This window comes from Pristiophorus japonicus, chromosome 5 (genome assembly GCF_044704955.1).
Source record: "Pristiophorus japonicus isolate sPriJap1 chromosome 5, sPriJap1.hap1, whole genome shotgun sequence".
Classification (NCBI taxonomy): Eukaryota; Metazoa; Chordata; class Chondrichthyes; family Pristiophoridae; genus Pristiophorus; species Pristiophorus japonicus.
In genome coordinates, this window is record NC_091981.1 from 62,196,417 (window position 1) to 62,218,019 (window position 21,603).

At 45.3% G+C, this 21,603-nt stretch overlaps 1 protein-coding gene across 1 annotated transcript in view; it reads left to right on the forward strand.

The window, feature by feature from the left end:
• LOC139264363 (protein Jumonji-like) overlaps nucleotides 1–21,603 on the forward strand; it is a 447,980-nt gene that overhangs the window by 211,199 nt on the left and 215,178 nt on the right. The gene's annotated exons all lie outside the window — the stretch shown is intronic.

Below are 21,603 nucleotides of genomic sequence, written 5' to 3' on the forward strand. Positions count from 1 at the left end.
TTAGAGTAGAATGAGGGACGCCAGCCAGGAGTGCGTTGGAATAGTCAAGACTCGAGGTAACAAAGGCATAGGTGAGAGCTTCATAAGCAGATGAGTTGAGGCAAAGGCAGAGACGGGCAATGTTACGGAGGTGGAAATAGGCAGTCTTAGTTATGCTGTGGATATGTGGTCGAAAGCTCATTTCGGAGTCAAATATGACACCAAGGTTATGAACAGTATAGTTCAGCCTCAGACAGAAGTTGGGGAGAGGGATGGAGTCAGTGGCTAGGGAACGGAGTTTGTGGCGGGGCTCGAAAACATTGGCTTCGGTCTTCCCAATATTCAATTGGAGAACATTTCTGCTCATCCAGAACTCCATGTCGGACAAGCATGTTGGAGACCGTGGAGTGGTCGAGAGAAGTGGTAATGAGGTGTCATCAGCGTACATGTGGAAAATTACATTTGTTTTCGGATGATGTCGCCAAGGGGCAACATGCAGATGAGAAATAGGAGGGGGCCAAGGATAGATCCTTGGGGGACACCAGAGGTAATGATGCGGGGGCGGGAATTGAAACCGTTGCAGCTATCTAATGGAACCAGGCAAATGCAGTCTCACCCAGCTGGATGACGGTGGAGATGCTTTGGAGAAGAATCGAGTAATCAACCGTTTCAAATGCTGCAGACAAGTCAAGAAGGACAAGGAGGTCATTTGTAACTTTGATGAGAGCAGTTTCAGTACTGTGGCAAGTGCAGAAACCGGATTGAGGGGATTCAAACATGGAATTACGGGAAAGATGGGCTGGTATTTGGGAGGCGACAACACCTTCAAGGACTTTGGAGAGGAAATAGAGATTGGAGATGGGGTGGTAGTTTGCAAGGACAGAGGGGTTGAGGGTTGGATTTTTGAGGAGAGGGGTGATGATGACAGATTTGAGGGAAAGGGGGATTGTACCTGAGGAGAGAGAACCGTTAACAATGTCAGCTGCATGGGAACCAGAAATGGAAGTTGGGTGGTCAGCAGCTTGGTGGGAGGGTCAAGGGAGCAGGAAGACAGTCTCATGGACAGGATGAGCTTGGAAAGGTCATGAGGAGAGATCGGAGAGAAACTGGAGAAAGATGCAAGGTCAGGCCTCGGGCACGGGCGATCCTTCGAGGAAATTTGGCCCGGTGGGCTTGGGGAAGAAGAGGCAGAGGCGGCCGAATGGATGGTCTCAATCTTAGAGACAAAGAAGTCCATGAGCTCCTCACACTTATTGTCGGAGGTGAGGGTGGAGACTGGGAGAGGGGTTTAAAAAGACGGTTAGCAGTGGAGAATAGAAGCCAGGGTTTATCTTTACAATCCAGAATGATTCTGTAATAGTGACCGACTTTGGCAGATGGGAGCAGGACCCGATAATGCTTTGTGGTCCAGCCAGATCTGGCGGTGAATGGCTAAACCAGTTGTCCGCCATATCCGTTCAAGTCTGCGTTCCTTGGACTTACAGGAGCGAAGATCAGGGCTGGAGCAGGGTACAGGGTGAGAAAGAGAATAATTGTTTTAATGGACTAGGGCATCAAAGGTGGTAATGAGAGTATGATTGAGCAGTTCGGTCGCTGCAGAAATGTCAGGGTAAATGGAGTGCCAAAGGCTGGACAGTTGGGAATTGATAAGTGCAGTTGTAAGAGAGTCAGGAGAGTTTTTTCCAGGGGTTGACACAGAAGGAGGGTGGGGGGGAGGGGGTGATGGGGTGGTGGAAGGGGGATGTCGGTGGAGAGCGATACGAGGAAGTGGTCAGAGATGGCCTTATCTGCAATTGACATGATGGGAGTAGCAAGGTTGAGGGGCTGGCTGTGAATATGGGTTGGTGAGTTTACATGGAGGAGAGAGAGCATGATGAATTGAGATGGAGGTTGAAATCACCGAGGATGAGAGTTCATTCGGTGCAGAGGGAGGAAAGTAATGAAAAAATATCGGTAATAACATTTTTATGGTACTTGGCTGGGCGGTAGAGGACAAAATTTTAAATGAGGTGAGAGGGGTGGAATAGGGCGAGATGCTCAAAGGAGGAGAAAGTGCCGGAGGAGTAAGGGTACAGACCAAGGTGTGATTTGATGATGAGAGCCACACTGCCATGGCAGTCTGAGTGTGGCAAGTGGTGGAAGGTATAGCCAGGCGAGGAGGCTTCATTTAAGGGTAAGGTGTCATTGCCCCACAAACTCCCACATACTGCAGTCCAGACACATAACCTGCTCTGCCATATCTTAGTCTCACCTTATTTTATTTATTTAATTAGTTAAAATCTTTATTCAATTGTTATTTATAGTTATATTAATTAGTTTAACTAGTTATGCTGCAAGTTTAATACAGTAATTATAGAGTCCCCTATCACACACACATTTCTGTTCTGCTCTGCCCCTGCCTTGGGCAGCCTTCTGAGCCATGGTGCCTTGGTCTGCATTGTGACTGTCCTCCCTGCAGTCTTTCTCCTTGTGATCATAGGTAGCGAGTATATCATACCTGTTGGACAGGTCCAGTTCCTTCAGGATCTCCTCCTAAATCTCTCCTAAATCCCTGCTACCCGGCTCCCTAGCTATCACAACCTCCCTTTCCTGAACCTATGTTTTCCTCTGGATTGTGATTGTATTCTGGATAAAACTGTCCAGAAATACCCCCCTCCCTTATGTGTTGGAATGTCTCCAACTTGCACTCCAGCTCAATGACTTTGAGCCGGAGAGATTCGAGAGGGCGACATCTCCTGTGGACGTGTTTGCTCGGGACCGTCTCACTGTCCACAGACTCTCTCATACTGTAGTCCAGACACATAACCTGCTCTGTCATATCTTAGCCTCTCCTTATTTTATTTATTTAATTAGTTAAAGTCTTTATTCAATTATTATTTATAGTTATATTAGTTTAACTAGTTAAGCTGCAAGTTAAATACAGTACTTATAGTTTCTCGCACTTAGTTTAAACCACAGTCTTAGGTTAGTGAGAAAAGTGAAAAAAAACCCTTAATACTCAACAACTAATCACCTACCTGCTATCCTTATTTTTTTGGAAATCGCTGTAGGTTCTGCTGCCACTGATACCTTCTTCAATGAGGTCCTTACCCCTCTTCTCTGAATTGCCACTCTTTCCAAGTTCCCAAATAAACCACTCTGTTTAAGTCCACCCTCGTTAAGACACTGTGCAGAGCATCTACTGTACCATCAGCTGCCTGTTTGTAGTTTTGGCGTTTGTGGGACTGACTGCTCTGGAAACAAAACATTACTTGACCCCTCTATCCTTGGAAACTACCGCCCCATCTCCAACTTCCCTTTCCTCTCCTAAGTCCTTGAACGTACTATCGCCTCCCAAATCCGTGCCTGTTATGTCTTCAGATGCTCTAATAATGACTCCACGAGACAATGTGTTGTGCTTGAACTGTAGTGACCGTAGTCCATTTTAGTGTAACTCCAGAGTGAGGATCACACATGGTGGCCTGACTTTTATACTAGGCCTGGTACACCTGTACAGGTAACCTACAAGTCTCCCACTGCAGTGCCCTCTGGTGGCACACATTGTACTAGTACAAGCAGTAGCCACGTAGGATACATGGCAGTGCCCATCTTTCCTGGAACTCCATGTTTGAATCCCCCCAATCAGGTTTCCGCCCCTACCACAGTACTGAAACTGCTCTTATCAAAGTCACAAAATGACATCCTGTTTGACAGCAACCATGGTAAACTATCCCTCCTCGTCCTCCTTGACCTTTGACATGGTTGACCACACAATCCTCATCCAGTGTCTCACCACTGCCGTCCAGCTCAGCGGGAGGGGACTGCACTCACTTGGTTCCATTCTTGTCTATTCTCTCGTGGCCAGAGAATCACCTGCAATGGCTTCTCTTCCCACTCCTGCACCATTTCCTCTGGTGTCCTGCAAAGGATCTATCCTTGCCCCCATCCTATTTCAAATCTACATGCTGCCTTTCGGTAACATCATCTGAAAACACAGCACCAGGTTCCACATGTACGCTGATGACACCCAGTTCATCCTCACCACCATCTCCCCCTCTCTTTCTCTTTCTCTCTCTCTCTCTCTCTCTCTCGAGCCCTCCACTGTCTCTAAATTGTCAGACTGCTTGTCCGACATCCAGTACTGGATGAGCAGAGATTTCCTCCAACTGAATATTGGGATGACCAAAGCCATTGTTTTAGGTCCCTGCTGTGAACTCTGTTCCCTCTACACTAATTTTAATCACTTCACCATTGGGGACCATGCCATCAGCTGTCAAGGCTCTACGTGCTGGAATTGTGTCCCTAAACCTCTCTCTTCTCCTTTTCTCCTTTAAGACACTCCTTAAAACCTACCTCTCTGCCCTTAGATGGCTCAGTGTCAAATTTTAAACCTTCCTCGAGAGCCTTGGGATGTGTTACTATATTAAAGGTATAATATAAATGCAAGTTGTTGTTGAATAGAACTCTGAAAATGAAGCTTTTTTGCACATATTCTCAATGTGTGATTGCTGTTCTTCCCACCTAACTACATATATTTATTGGCAGAGACCTGTGTGTTGGGAGGGGGGAAAGAGAGGGAAGAGGGTCGCTTAGACTGTAAACTCTTTAGTACATCAAGTCCTAATCTAGTGTGGCTAGCTCCAGTATTGAGCCTTTTCTCCATCTAATGTGTTTATATTGTCTAACTGCGATAGGAGGAAGCTGGCCATCTTTAGATCGTGGAGCAGGTTCCATTTTAGCTCGAACAGCATAGAAACTCCACGTGCACAATGTTTTCCCATGTGCATTTGTTCTTGAGTTAAGGTTTGGGGTTATGGTTGCCAATCCCCCTGCCCCCCCCCCCCCCCCCCCCCCCCCTCCACCACCTGATGTCTAAGAACCTCCAGGAATTAAGTTTAATTTCCTGGACACAACTGTGAGCAACCCAGGAGAAAAATCATAGGGGTGTTAGTGAATTTTTAAAAAAATTGCGTGTTTTTTTCATTTTCTTTGAAAACTTGTTTATTATAAAAATAATGGAAATGGCAAAAAGGCTGTGTGGGCAGGACAGTTGGAGGAGGGAGGTCATATGATGTGGCCTCCAGGAATATGACCAACTAGAGTTGGCAACCCTTTTTGGGACCGTTTCTGGCTGTTGAGGAAGTGCGCACAGGCTGCCTCGCTTGCCTCTGAGAGGGATGAGTCACTCAGCCTGTCAGTGACTGGAAACCAATGGCTACACTTGGCAGAACTGATCTGTTCATAATGCTATTGGGGCAGCATTGGTGGCTGTGAAAACCACCACTTTTTGGAGACATGCTGATATCTCTGGAGGCAATACCTGCCTCATTTATGCTATTATCATAGAATCATACAGCACAGAAGGAGGCTGTTTGGTCCATCGTGCCTGTGCCGACTCTTTGAAAGAGTTATCCAATTAGTCCCACTCCTCTGCTCTTTCTACATAGCCCTACAAATTTTTCCTTTTCAGGTATATATTCGATTCCCTTTTGAAAGTTACTCTTGAATCTGCCTCCACCACCCATTGAGGCAGTGCATTTCAGAATATAACAGTTTACTGTGTAAAAAAAATAAATACTACTTCCCTCTGGTTCTTTTGCCATTTATCTTAAATCTGTGTCCTCTGGTTACTGACCCTCCTGCCAGTGGAAGCACTTTCTCCTTATTTACTCTTATCAAAACCCTTCATAATTTTTAACGTCTCCCCTTAACCTTCTCTGCTCTAAGGAGAACAATCCCAGCATCACTAGTCTCTCCATATAACTGAAGTCCCTCATCCCTGGTACCATCCTCTGCACCCACTCCGAGATCTTCACATCCTTCCTAAAGTGTGGTGCTTAGAATTGGACACACGGCTCCAGCTGAGGCCTAACTAGTAATTTAGAAAGGTTCAGCGTAACCTCCTTGCTTATTATGGCGGCACTTCTGTTGGTGCTGCTTTCTGTGGTAGAGTAAATGTGATACAAGACCAGGTATGTTGTTAAGTGGCTCAAAAATATACTGTGCCTTACCTGTTCATAGATCATAGAAATTATTGCACCGGAGGAGGACATTTGACTTATCAGATTTGTGCCCAACAAGAGTGTTTGCTCTTGCAGCTGCACTGTGGTGCTCATTGAACATTAACTTTGACTATTTGTTGCAGAACTCCTGATACAATTTCTAAAGATCCATTATCTGACCTTTTGAACAGTGGCAGCAGATTTTTTTCCTCTAAACCCCCACTCTAAAGGGTACTCTTTCACAGATTCTGTAACCATGGTTGTAAATTGATGTTAAATGATGCTGATAAAAATTCAGTGGGCTGTGTACTGTAGTATTGAAAATGTAACCATGTCGGGCAGTATTTTAGCTCTGAATGTGTTTATACTGGGCATGTTCCTCTCAGGAAATGTTGGCAAACAGAATGAAGTATGGAGGATCAAACCTACTTTTTTAAAGAAAAAAGCAGTATTAAGTGTGGACTGTTTTTCTGTTGAACTATGTGAATTAAACAAACACCATCTGTTGCACGCAAGGAACATATTTTTCAAAACCCCTCATACAAATGATTAAATATACCGTCTGGAATTTCCCTGTAATCTGCTGTAAATGATTTCTCTGTAAACCTGCAAGAGTGCCACAAGGTAGTGTAGTACTTTGTGTAGATTTCATTCAAAACTGCACTGAGACAGAAATGCATTCCCAGAATAGCAAGAAATTTTGGAACTCTCCACAGAATAGTCATATACAGATTTTTTTCAGCTACTAATCACATTAACACACTATGTGTGTTTGAGCACCATTTGTTGGGGTGGGTTTTAAATGTAAATTAGGACATAGTGGACAAACTGCAGTTTGGCTTTATTCAAAGCTGCCATTTTAAAATCTGGGTTTCAAAATGGTAGATCTGTGGAAAACCCACATTTTTGATGGATTTGATGCCATAATTTCTTTGCAGCTTTGTTTTGAAGATTCCGGTTGAAAATATCAGTGTTTCTCATCAGTTAGCTTATCAGTAGTTATTTCCTTTATGTTTATTATTTGTAAAGAATTAACAGTATTTGTATTTTAAAAATGTTTGTGTAGTTTGTCATCTAAAATTGAAGTTGTTTGGTACTCTTAAGTAGAGGCTTTCCACAAAGATTTCCAAGTTCCTACAAACTGTTTCTGCAGAGGCTGTTATTGTGGCTGCTGTTGGCCAGTTCTTTGTAGGCAGCTTGGGTCCAGGTCTAACTTTCCTGTGCATCCGTATTGTGTGGTTTACGATGAAGCAGTTGCTTAGGTTATTGCCCAGTAACTCACTTTTGGAGTTCTTCAGAATGCGAATCGCTTTGACTTTTATTGTGTAGGTACAACGTCTGAAATCTGGAATCCTCAGGACTTAGTCCGTGCCGATTTTTGGGTTTTGCCGGATTTTGGACCTCGCTGTGGACCGAATTCGTGCCAGATTTCGACCTCGCTGCTCGCTGAAATGTCTGGTTTTCAGACAATTCCAGTTTTTGGAAGTCCAGATTCGGGACGTTGCACCTGTACTGTAAGAATTTAAGAAGTAGGAGCAGAAGTAGGCCATTCGGCCCCTCGAACCTGCTCCACCATTCAATAAGATCATGGTTGATCTACCCCAACTCCACCTTTCTGCACTATTTGCATATCCCTTGATTCCCTTCTATCGAAATCTGTCTTGAATATACTCAATGACTGAGCGTCCACAGCTGTCTGGGGTAGAGATTTCCAAAGATTCACAGTCCTTTGGGTGAAGAAAATCTCACCTCCGATCTAAATGGCCGACCCCTTATTCTGAGACTGTGACCCCTAGTTCTAGACTCCCTAGCCAAGGGAAATGTCCTCCCAGTATCTACCTGTCAAGTACCTTAAGAATTTTATGTTTCAATGAGATTTCGTCTCATTCTTCTAAACCCAAGGGAATATGGGCCTAATCCATTCAATCTCTTCTCATAGTCCACTCAATCAATTTCTCTCCATAGGACAATCCCCTCATCCCTGGAATCAGTCTAGTGAACCTTGGTTTCACTCCCTCTAAGGCAAGTATATCCTGCCTTAGGTAAGGAGACCAAAAATGTACACAGTATTCCAGGTATAGTCTCACCAAGGCCCTATATAATTGTTGTAAGTCTTCTTATACTCTAATCCATTTGTAATAAAGGCAAACATACCATTTGCTTTCCTAATCGCTTGCTGTACCTGCATGATATAACTCTGCGATTCGTGAACAAAGGCACCCATTTGAATACCAACATTTCCCAGTATCTCAACCATTTTAAAAAATGGTCCGCTTTTCTATTCTTCCTACCAAAGTGGATAATATCCAGTTTCTCCTATTTATGTTCCATCTGCCATGTTCTTGGCCATTCACTTAACCTGTCTATGTCCCTTTGCAGCCTCGTTGTGTCCTCCTCACAGCTTACTTTCCCACCTAATTTTGTCTCATCAGCAAACTTGGATGCTTACACTTGGTCCCCTCGTCTACGTCATTAATATAGTGTAAATAGCTGAGGCCCAAGCACCGATTCTTGTGTTACCCCACCTGCCAACCCAAAAATGACCCGCTTATTCCTACTTTGTTTTCTATCCGTTAACCAATCCTCAATTCATGCTAATATATTGCCCCCAATCAGCAAAGTGATAGCACTGTCGACGACATTGTCCATCAAGCAACACTTACTCACGAGTAACCTGCTCATTGATGCTCAGTTTGGTTTCTGCCAGGACCACTTGGCTCTAGACCTCATTGCAGCCTTGGTCCAAATATGGACAAAAGAGCTGAATTACAGAGGTGAGGTGTGAGTGACTGCCTTTGACATCAAGGTACCATTTCACCGACTGTGGCATCAAGGAGCCCAAGTAAAATTGAAGTCAATGGAAATCAGGGGGACAACTCTCTATTGGCTGGAGTCAAACCCAGCACAAAGGAAGATAGTTGTGGTTGTTGGAGGCCAATCATCTCAACCCCAGGACATTGATGCAGGAGTTCCTCAGGGCAGTGTCCTTGGCCCAACCATCTTCAGCTACTTTATCAATGACCTTCCCTCCAGCATAGGGTCAAGAGTGGGGATGTTCGCTGATTATTGCAGTGTTCATTCCCATTTGCGACTCCTCAGATAGTGAAACAGTTTGTGCCCGCATGCAACAACATTCAGACTAGGGCTAATAGGTGGCAAGTAACATTTGTGCCACACAACTGCCAGGCAATGACTATCTCCAACAAGTGAGAGTCTAACCACCAGCCCTTGTCATTCAACTGCATTACCATCGCTGAAACCCTCACCATCAACATCTTGGAGGTCACCATTGACCAGAAACTTAAGTGGACCAGCCACATAGATACTGTGATGACGAGCAGGTCTGGGGCTGGTATTATGCGGTGACTGTCTCACCTCCTGACTCTCAAAGCCTTTCCACCATCTACAAGGCACAAATCAGGAGTGTGATGGAATGCTCTCCACTTGCCTGGATGAGTGCAGCTCCAGCGACATTCAAGAAGCTCAACACCATCCAGGACAAAGCAGCCTGCTTGATTGGCACCCCATCCACCACCTTAAACGTTCACTCCCTCCACCACCGGCGCGCAGATCTATAAGATGCACTGCAGCAACTCACCATGGCTTCTTCGACAGCACCTCCCAAATCCGCAACTTCTACCACCTAGAAGGACAAGGTCAACAGGCGCATAGGAACAAGTTCCCCTCTAAATTACACACCATCCTGACTTGGAAATATATCGCCATTCCTTCATAGTCAGAAGGTGAGGGTTAAAATCCTGGAACACGCTTCCTAACAGCACTGTGGGAGTACCTTTACCACACGGACTGCAGCAGTTTAAGGCGGTGGCTCACCATCACCTTCTCGAGGGCAATTAGGGTTGGTCAATAAATGCTGGCTTTGTCAGCGACACCCACATCCCATGAACGAATTTTAAAAAAAATTTAATGATCCCTGATTTTCTCTTCCCCCCTCCTTTCTTGAATAAGTGGGGTTATATTTGGTACCTTCCAATCCATGGGGACTGTTCGCGAATCTAGGGAATTCTGGAAAATCAAAATTAATGCATCCACCATCTCTGTAGCCATCTTTTTTTAAATCCTAGGATCTTTTGCATCAGGTCCAGGTGATTTTTTTTAACTTTTAGTCCCATTAATTTAAGTACTATTTCTTTACTACTAATTTCTTAACGTTGCTCATTTTCACTAGACCCTTGGTTCCCCACAATTTCCGGAATGTTTTTGAAGACAGATAGAAAGTGTTTGTTTACTTTCTCCTCTAAGGGGCCCATGTTTACTTTTGCTAATGTCTTCCTTTTTATATACCTGTAGAAACTTTTACAATCTTTTTATGTCTCTTGCTAGTTTACTCTCAGATTCTCTCATCTCTTTCTTTTTCAATTTCTTGGTCATCCTTTGCTGAATTCTAAAATCCTCCCAATCCTTCGGCTTATTATTCTTTTGTCAACATTATAAGCCTTTCCTTTAATCTAATACCATCTTTAACTTCTCTTGTTAGCCACGGTTGGACCACTTTTCCTGCGGAATTTTTATTCCTTGAGCGAATGCATATTTATTGCAAATTATGAATTAATTCGTTAAATGTTTGTCGTTGCTTGTCTACCCTCCTATATGTTAATCTAGTTTGCAATCTATGTTGGCCAACTCGCCCCTTGCACTTACGTAATTTGCTTTGTTCAGATTTAAGACCCTAGTTTCAAATTTAATTAAGTCACTCTCAAACTCAACAGAAAATGTAATCATATGATCACTCTTCCCCAGAGACTCCTTTACTACAAGGTTATTAATTAACCCTTTCTCGTTGCACGATACTAGATCTAAAATAGCCTTTTCTCTGGTTGGTTCCTCGACATACGGATCTAGAAAATTATCCTGAATACATTCCATGAACTCGTCCCCACACTATTGCTGCCAATTTGATTTGCCCAGTCTATTTGAAAATTAAAGTCCCCATGATTACTGTATTACCCTTGTTACATGCACCTCTAAGTTCATGATTTAAACTCTTTCTGAAAGTACAACTAGGAGGAGGGGGCTTACTCCCACCAGTGTTTTCTACCCCTTGTTGTTTCTTAGCTCCACCCAAACTGATTCTACATCTTGATTTTTCTGAGCTAAGATCCTTTCTACTGTCTTTATCCCATCTTTTATTATCAGGATTACACCCCCCCCCCCCCCTTTTCCATTTTGCCTACTTCTTCTAAACGTCAGGTATCCTGGAATATTTTGGTCACTCTGCACCAATGTCTCCATAATGGCTATTGATCAAACCCATTAAAAAAAATCTGTGCTATTAATTCATCTATTTTGTTAAAATATAGGATGCCAAAGGTACCTTCGTAGCTGGACTGTAATCGAGAAGTAAATATTTAGTGGAGTAGTTCTCAGTAGAATGTCTCGCACTAAGCTCCACTGGCTCATTACATTCAACCTTGCTGATCTACACTGGCTTCATATCCACCAACAGATTGAGTTTAAAATCATTTATCTACAGATCACTCCATGGCCAACATCCCCTTCACCTCTAACTTCTCCAGTGCTCCATATCCTTTGGTTCTCTGACTCTGGCCTTCCTTCCCCATCTTCACTTACTTCATCTGTTGTTGGCAGAGCTGTCATCTGTACACCCTGGCACTTCCCCCTTCAATCCTTTTTGTCTATCCATCTCCCTCCTCAGCTATAAAAAGATGCAGTAAAACTCAATTCTTCAACCGAGCTCTGTTGCATCATTGTCTTCCCACAAAGGGACAACATCCGTTTCTTTTCTCCCTGTGAAGTACCTTGGGATGTGTTTCTACGTTAAAAACATGTTGCAATAAATGCAAGTTGTTGCTGTCTGTTTTAATAATCCAGAATGTTACAATGGTTCCCCTTTTGGTTTTTGTAGTGACGTTTTAAGGTATTTATAGCATTCATTCTGCTTGAAAACTATTTCATTAATTTCAGTTTCTGAATAAAATGTATTTAAAATATGTGTGTTCAAGTTGTCTGATATGGCACAGAAAGCTGCTATGTGCTGCAGGAGATTCAGAACAGCATTCCATATTTACTCAAAGGGCAGTTCTCTTTAGAGAAATGCATTTTATCCCTGTGAATGGGTTTTATTTAGAAGCTTGAATTTCAAATATCCTACTGTGCAGGCGTTTTGTATCTACCTTTTGTGGTTGCCTGACCAGTAGTGTCATGACTGAGCCCAATTATATATAAGCAGTTGTGCAATTAAGTTATGGTAGGTTGTTTAAATTGCATGTAAATTGTGTTGATCCTTTTTTTTTTGCTTAGAGGTTTTTGTAACTGCAAAACAGCAGTGACAACCTCCTGTCAGTTTACGAGTTAGCCACTGCGGAGTGGTCTCACAGTGAGCATAGTTATTATTGGACTGCTGCGGAAATCTGCTTCATGACTGATACAATGGCACCAAAATTGCCCCCCCCCCCCTCCATAAGCTCCATTTCCGCCTCTAATTTCCACCGAAATTGCCCCTGGGCTGGAAGTGGCGGGAACGGGTTTCCGCTCTGCCCGTTTTCTCGCCACGTTGATGGTGACACCCTTTCCGACCCTTGTGCGGGATTGCCCTGCGGGAGTATCGCTGCCGCCGGTCGGTGCCACTGACCCCAGCGGGGAGCTGTCTGTGGCTGGGCAGCGTGTCCGCCCTTAAAGGGGAGGTTGCGCTGCCGGCGACTCACTGTTATTTTTTATTGTTGGCCGACTTCCAGGTCGACCTAACAATTATGCCCCCGGGTTGAGTCGGGCTGCCAACAGGTTCAATAGAAATTCGCAGCGGTCCTCCCCTTTAACTGTGATGCGTCAGTGCTGCAAGGGCACTTCTGCCCTCAGCTGCCAGAATTTCAAAGTGCCGAATATTGATGGGATCCCCACCCAGGTGCGCCCTGTTTGGGGCAGGGGGCAATTTCACACTCAGTGCATCGCTACATTTTATGAGTGGGATTCAGGATGTGCAATTCTCTAAGAAAGAACTTGTATTTATATAAAGCCTTGAATATCCTCAGGATAGGCCGAAGTGCTCAGCATTCAATGCATTGCTTTAGAAATGCAGTCCTTGTTAATTGTAGGTAAACATAGCAGCATTTCTGTGCACAGTAAGATGACACAAACAGCAAATTATACGAATGATCAGCTATCCCATTTTGGGAACGTTGGCCAGGACAAGGAGCGCTCCTTGCTCTTCAGATAGTGCCATTGAATCTCTTGCATCCACCTGATCAAGTAAACATGGCACCTCACTTTAACATCTCATTCAAGGATGGCACCTCACACAATGCACCACTCCCTCAGTACTATACTGAAGTGTCAGATTATGTGCTCAAATCCTGGAATTGGGCATGAACTCAGAATGTTTTGACTCTTAAGGTGCGAGTTTGACCAACTGAGCCAAGCAGCAGTTACTTGCAACATATTACTGATCTTGGCAGGGTAGTTAAGGCTGGGGAAAATTCAGGGAGAAGATTACGCTGGATTTCTCTCAGGCACTTATTAGCAACGGATTCCAGGAATGGATTAACTGAAGCCTGAAGTTTGGGTTCGGTGGCCACCCCCTTGGTTGGGGAATGATGCAGGGGAACCTGGTGGAAGAGAGTGGCAGCAGAAAAAGCACATCGCTCCCCCCCCCTCCTCCGCCTCTATCAGCATCACATGCTGGTGTCTGTTGAGCAGAGTTTTGAAAACTCTGTCTAAGGCGCAAACAATTGCTCTGTTATTTGGACGCAAGGTGACACATCAGCTTCTACTTGTTTTTTAATGAACAAGCTATTAACACACTAGCGAGGGTTTTTATGATGTGCCTATGGATGATTACTGGTTGATTTAATGGTACACAATGCATGATTAAAAATGAACGCATCACTTTGGATCACTAGAAGTACTCCAGCTGAAACATGCCTGTCTTTAAGCAGTGTAGGTGATCAGCAATTTTAGTGGGGTGGAAATGAATGGCACATATGATCAAAACAGATTTAATTGTTAAACTCTTTAAATTTTTACTGATTTTCTTTTTCTGTACCATATTCTTCCCTTCTCGGGTCTCCTGGAGTTGCTGCCCTACCATACCCCAACTCAGAGCTACGGTACCTCAGGCAGTGGTCGTGGTTCAGAACTGCAGTGGCTGTAATTTGCGAATTGTGATTGGGTCTTCCGGCACCGCCACGCGCATGTATTTTCCATAATAGTGTCTTATCGTGGTCAGAACCAAAGTTCCTCTTCCTCCCCCTCCCCCTCGCTTGCTCTCTGTCTGCCTCCCCCTCGCTCGCTCGCCCTCTGCCTGCCTCCCCCTCGCTCGCTCTCTGCCTGCCTCCCCCTTGCTCGCCCTCTGCCTGCCTCCTCCTCGCTCGCGCTCTGCCTGCCTCTCCCTCGCTCGCTCTCTGCCTGCCTCTCCCTCCCTCGCTCGCTCTCTGCCTGCCTCCCCCTCCCTCGCTCGCCCGCCCTCTGCCTGCCTCCCCCTCGCTCGCTCGCCCTCTGCCTCCCCCTCCCTCGCTCTCCCTCTGCCTGCCTCCCCCTTGCTCGCCCTCTGCCTGCCTCCCCCTCGCTCGCTCGCTCTCTGCCTGCCTCCCCCTCGCTCGCCCTCTGCCTGCCTCCCCCTCGCTCGCTCGCCCTCTGCCTGCCTCCCCCTCGCTCGCTCGCCCTCTGCCTGCCTCCCCCTCGCTCGCTCGCTCTCTGCCTGCCTCCCCCTCGCTCGCTCTCTGCCTGCCTCCCCCTCGCTCGCTCTCTGCCTGCCTCCCCCTCGCTCGCCCTCTGCCTGCCTCCCCCTCGCTCGCCCTCTGCCTGCCTCCCCCTCGCTCGCCCTCTGCCTGCCTCCCCCTCGCTCGCCCTCTGCCTGCCTCCCCCTCGCTCGCCCTCTGCCTGCCTCCCCCTCGCTCGCCCTCTGCCTGCCTCCCCCTCGCTCGCCCTCTGCCTGCCTCCCCCTCGCTCGCCCTCTGCCTGCCTCCCCCTCGCTCGCCCTCTGCCTGCCTCCCCCTCGCTCGCCCTCTGCCTGCCTCCCCCTCGCTCGCCCTCTGCCTGCCTCCCCCTCGCTCGCCCTCTGCCTGCCTCCCCCTCGCTCGCTCGCTCTCTGCCTGCCTCCCCCTCGCTCGCTCGCCCTCTGCCTGCCTCCCCCTCGCTCGCTCGCCCTCTGCCTGCCTCCCCCTCGCTCGCTCGCTCTCTGCCTGCCTCCCCCTCGCTCGCTCGCTCTCTGCCTGCCTCCCCCTCGCTCGCCCTCTGCCTGCCTCCCCCTCGCTCGCCCTCTGCCTGCCTCCCCCTCGCTCGCTCGCTCTCTGCCTGCCTCCCCCTCACTCGCTCTCTGCCTGCTTCCCCCTCGCTAGCTCTCTGCCTGCCTCCCCCTCGCTCGCCCTCTGCCTGCCTCCCCCTCGCTCGCTCTCTGCCTGCCTCCCCCTCGCTCGCCCTCTGCCTGCCTCCCCCTCGCTCGCTCTCTGCCTGCCTCCCCCTCGCTCGCTCTCTGCCTGCCTCCCCCTCGCTCGCTCTCTGCCTGCCTCCCCCTCGCTCGCCCTCTGCCTGCCTCCCCCTCGCTCGCCCTCTGCCTGCCTCCCCCTCCCCCTCACTCGCTCTCTGCCTGCCTCCCCCTCGGCCCGCTCACCCTTCTCTTTCCCCCCCCCCCCCGCCCATGTCTCTTGTCCCTTACCTCTCCCCTCACCCACTCTCTCTCCCCATCACTGCCGCCACCCTCTCTTTCTACCTCTATTTATATCAACATCTATATCGCCCTCTCTCGCTCGAACTCCCCCTCTCGTGCTCCTTTTTTACATTCAATCATATTTTTTGGTTTTGGATGTCTGACCACTTGTGGGTCTAGCTTTTAGATAACAAACTTTGTTATAATAGAGATGTTTGGGGATATTTCTTGAGGGAAGTGTATAATTTTGAATGAAGTCATTTAGTGCCCTTGTTTGTTTGCCCAATTTTCCCCTCTACAGTAAGTATTTGTTTAACTGGTAATCAGGAAACCCGTTATATAAATAAATACTTTAGCATGTTAAATCTTCCTGCGTCATTCATAAAGTGATTTGGAGATTTTAATCCTAATATTCACAAATTAATATGTTTAAGAACAGGGCTTTATTTTCCATTATGGCGTGGCATTGAGCCACGCAAACCAGGGAGGTCCTAGGTTTGAATTCTGCTCTATGCTGAGCCAGTGCTGCTATTAAGCTAAGCATCCCTGGACAGGGCAGAGGAATAATTAGCCCAGTAGCTTGGCACAGGAAGGGCACTTTTTTTATTGATCCCTGCACTCATCTATCTGCTTCCTATTCTAATTTCTTCTTCTTTGCTGTGGAGAAGGAGCTAGTCTTGTTTGATGCCAAATTCTGATAACTTAGCTGGGATCAGGAGTGCTCCATGTGCAGAATTATCAAATAAAGAACTCGCCTATAACTCCTAAGTACACCATTGTCCTATAAAGCATCCCTCCCCCACCAGAACCTCTTCCTCAGTTTTGAAAATGTTCCTCCCATCACCCTGGGATCCCACTTCCTCATAACTATTTTCTCACTCTGAAGCTGCCAAACCTCCAGTGATGCCATATTGTACTGAACTGGCTAGCAAGAGGCATTTGTGAAGAGAGTGCAGGTTGTCTCTGCCAAATGTTTTGGTTCCAGAGAGGTTTTTATGGCCCTGCTTGGTTCCCTGCCAGACAGTTTGGTTGTCATTGCCAACTTGGGAATATGGGAAGTCATGAGGGCAAACTTTGTGCTGCCATTACATGGTACAGCATGTCCATGCATACAAAAAGAGAGATGGAGTTGGCGTCAGCGTGTCTGCGTTTATGCGTCTTTAAGCTTGACCTGGGCAGTGCACAAAAGAATCTGGGAAAATGCTGCATTTGCATCTATTCATTTATTTTCTATTAATTTTACAAAACTCATTTCTCAATTACTCGTAAATAAAATCTGAGGTGATCATGTATGATTATATTTCTGTCTTGTCTAATGCATTGGAATACTCTCAGAAGTATTGGGTTAAATTTTTGGCTTGCTGGAATACTTGAGTGAAAATACTTTGAAACAAGTCTGAAATTGTAAATTGCTGGAAAAGGAGCCTTAAAAAGCAATGCTGAAATCAAGTTACAATAGTGGAGCAAAGAGGGAGAGAAACTACAATGTAATTTCTAGGAGTGCTGCTGAAAACATTTCCCTGGTAAACTGAAGCTGTGCAGTGATCATGTGACTTCTTTCAGACTGAGCCACAGCAGATGTTTGCTTGACATGAAAAGGATGCAATTCTCAGAGGCTTGCCTGGCAAGCTCGTGTACTAATTGGCAATAAATATGCCTTTTGTTTAAACTATAGTTTAAATCTGATGTGTGTTTCCTTAAATTCCTAAAGTGGTTACAGCTACTTCAGTTGAATTGTAGCCCGTCTCATACCGGAAGAGCTTGCTTGAGGTTTTAAAAAAAAATATCCAAGCTTCTGCTTGCATTCGCACTTTGGATTCCTTGAGCCAGCGAGTTGCTAAGCTCACCTGGGTCATGTGGTGCAGCATTCAACAGCGGTGAAGAATCAGGCTTATGGAAGTGGAAATCAGCAGGGGGTTCATCTTGAATTCTGCTTTAGTAGCTCACTAAGCTGGCCGGGGAATGCCATCGGCAGAGGCTGTGACGATGTCTGCCATCCACCACCTGTCCTCTACCACAGTCCAAGGTGCAGGATCCAAGAGACAATGTAGATTGTTTAGCAAGGTCGTCGAGAATGGCTGTGTACTGTTGAACCGTCACTGTTGATGTATTTAACGATCTTAAAAGACTTTAGCTTGTATAGGTCTGCGAAAGCAGGGCTTGCAGTAGATGTGACGCCTGTAGTAATTCAGTAAATAATGGCTTGAATGCTTTGTGCAGCATTCTCCCTGTAGATATTGTGTAGCTGATGACTGCCGCTGGCGTATATGCATTTAACTCATTCTTTGCTTGCAGCTGAGCTCCATTGACGTTCATCTTCATAGATGTGTTACGCTTTGCTATATTTTCATGTGCGTGGCATTGTGTTGTATCGACTTTTGTCTCCCAGATTTGAATCTTGCGTACTGCTGTTAACATTCATAGCAGCAACTGATGGCAGAAAAGCATATGATTTTTTTTTTACTGGTGAGCAGTGTCTGTTAATGAAATACTTCAAACACTGACCTTTCTTTTGTGCTAATGTTCTTTGTTAACCCTTGAGAGCAATTTTGGCGATCAGTCAGTTTTGTTGAGCAGTATGTACTCAACAGAAAAAGCAGAGATTTCTCCCTCACCCAGTGGGATTTCCCATCACCTAAACCAAATGCCATCAACTAACTTTGTTTGTCAATCAATCGTGCGGTGAAAAGACGAACCATTCTATTTTTTTTAATTAAGTAAAATGTGGCTGCATTGTACACTATGCTAAAAGGCAACATTGATCCTCCTGAAAGTGACGATTCATTGCTGGGATGGGGGTTCCACAATCCATGGTGGACTTCCAGTACAGTGTCGAAGTGGATATTCTTTGTGATTGAGCCTGAGCAGTAAATCTTGGGGCTGTTGGACTTTTGTGGCTCTCTACATCTGTATCATCTGCAGCAGGAGATATCTGAAACCTGGCTTTGTTTTATTTTCCTCCTTAACCTGGGATACTTAGACTGTTGTGGTACCTCTGTTGCAGTCCTTGCTGAAGTTGAAAGATTACAGCAATGCTGAAACACTTGGCTCGTTCCGTGATGTGTAGCAGAATTGTTTAGGGGTGCAGCAGGAGACTTCTTTTTAAATATCAAGTGGACTTCCACAAATTCCCCTCAAACTGATGCGTGAACATTCACATTTCCAGTATATGGGGCTTGTACGAAGGATAAAGCAAATTAAAAGGTGCCACTGGTATTTGTGCATTTAACCCATTCTTATTTCATTGTTTAGCTGAGTCAACTTGCTATCTTCACTGGCATTCAAATTATTAAGGAGATGTGTTCACTGTGTGCTGCAGTATTTTTATGTACGTGGTACAGTATTATCTATCTTTTCCAAATCGAACTATGTGTACTGACTTTTTTTTTCCATTCCTACCCCCTCCCCCACCCACGTATTCTCCTGAAAAATGTTTTGGGTGACATCAGCCCTCTGGTATTTCACCCAATCGCCCATTTTCTGAACAATGGTATTTAACCATGGAAAACACCACAGCTGAACCAGATGGTGCTTTCACTAGATATCCATGCTTGTACTTTTCCAGCAAGAGTCACTGGATGATGAGTAGATGCATGAGCCCAAGCTGATTTAATTCAGAAATAAATGTTTAAAAATACTAACCAGCTCGGGCAGTGAGGCCTATTGTAGTGGCCCTGCTGAGATGAGCTGTTTCACCATGTACAGAATTTGGAATCTTCCTCATCTGTACGGCTCAGTATTACACCATTTACTCACTGAAGCATTAAGGCGGGGACCTACTAATCAAGGGGGTCACATAAAGATGGAGATACTGTTTCCACTGAGGCAGAGCAGGCTAAGAGGAGATCTAATAGGGGTTTTTAACACTATGAAAGGTTTCACAAGGGAGCCATGGAAAACAACTTCCTCTGATTGGGGATTATATGACAAGAGGGGTCATCAGTTTGAATTTGTCACCCAAGGCAGTCGTGAGAAGTTAGGGGGGGAGTTTTTACAGTTTTTTTTCCTTTTTCTTAGAGCCTGGAATGCTTTGTCACAGGGAGTAGTTGAGATGGAGACTAAGCTACAGGAAGATGCAAGACTGTGGGGTGAGTGGGGCAGTGGGATTAGTTTTGGATTGCTTCAGCAAAGAGTGACACACAATCTGTGCGGAAAGTTTCTCTAGTTCTCTGGACTGGATATCAAGATAGATACTGATGATGAAAGCAATTTGGTCTCATCTATCCAAAAAGATTCTACAGCGCTCCAGGGAAGTAGGATTCTTAACTTGCCATTAGTATGTAAATTACAACAGAAAAATTACAGTGGAAGGCTCATGTTCTGCTGTTGTTTGATTCACTATATTACATAATTTACCTCAGAATGGAAATTCTCCAAGTGATCATTTAAATTACATTACTCATCAGGTATGGCCCTTCGCGTTGCTCAGGCTGCAAACTTAATACTTTTTATAGATTTAACTGTGCCATTACACCATTTCTTGTAAAAATCTGAGTGCAACAGCACATACCCTTGACTGACTTCCTGGGCTTGTTCATCTTTTCAGTATTGCAGCCCAAACCAGTTAACAATCAGAATGATTCTTGCTCCTTACTTCTGCAACCTCCATCCCAATCAGGTAACTTTATCGAGTGATTTTTGCATAGTAAATATGGGAAGGCCCAATGATGGTTAATCCAGTTTGTTTGTGTTACAAAATTGTTTCAGGAAGCAGCTCTCTATGGCTGGTGCAGTCTCCCGAGTGCTGTAGAAACCTCCCTGTTTATATCCTGGGACTGATTGCACAGCAGGCTTAATAACCTTAAAATAGCTCCCATAAGCAGTTGTGTTTGTATCCGTACCTCTTTCCAATGGTTAGGGAAGGTCTGTACAAGCCAGTGAGGGCAAAACTGTTTTCCAGACCCGTTCATCCAGACTGAGCTGCTGGCAGCTAGAAAACATGGCCAATTCAGTTTATATTACCTTTGGGGGCTCAAATGGCGGTGTTTGGTGGCCTCTGGAGTCAGCAGGAACACATAGTTTACAGTCCTGTTGCCAATGTCGGGGCTGTTGGTAACGTGGCAAAATAAACACTTGAAACTAACTGCATAACTGTTGACTTGCTGGTAACTTGGGAAAATGAGTTGGAAAATCCACCATTTTTTCCTTTGTCATTAGCTTTAACACTTGTTTACAAAATGCTCAGGAAGTGACAAGTGAAATGCAGAATAAAAATGACATACTGATTTTAAAAGTCTAGCAATCTGTGAAGCCATATGTCTGGTGCCCCATCTTATGGTTGATGGACTGCATCCATAGATGCATAATAGATTTTTTTTAAACATAGGTCCCATTGTTCAGCACTGTGTTCATATATGTGGAACTCTGTTATGTGTTATATTTTGGAGTGGTTGCAGAAAAGTCAATAGTCTGTTACATATCTCTTGTTTTCTCCTGTAGCCTGACGACAAGGATATTACTGTGTCATTTTAGTTCAGTTGGTGCACTCTTGCTTCTGAATTAGAAGGTTGTTGGGTTCAAACCCTACTCCAGGATTTGAACACTGGTCTAGTCTGACACTTCAGTGCAATACTGAGGGAATGCTGCATTGTTTGAAATGCTATCCAAGGCACTAAAGTAATGCAGATCAGAAAATCTAGGCTTGTGTGTTTGTAGGCTGGTGTTTCACCATGACCTTTCAATGCTTGTCCTATTGGTTCAAGGATTCCCCTACCCCCTTTATTTTTGCTGATGATGCTCCTGTTATTCTAAACCTATTGTGTGTATATATACCCAGTGAGCAATGCCCTGGGTTGGTTGTGGTATTTTCTACGTAAAAAGATAGCTACGAAACATTTGGATTGATTGAGATGTCAATGGTAGAGGCATGATGAACCGTAATTTTTTTGTTTGGGGTGGAAAATGCACAATTTTAGAAGTTTCCTTGAAATGTTTGCATTGTGGAGGTGTGGGATTGTAATAATCTCAATTCATGGTTTTAACATCTGCAATGAACAGACTGAAAGGACAAGGACATATCAC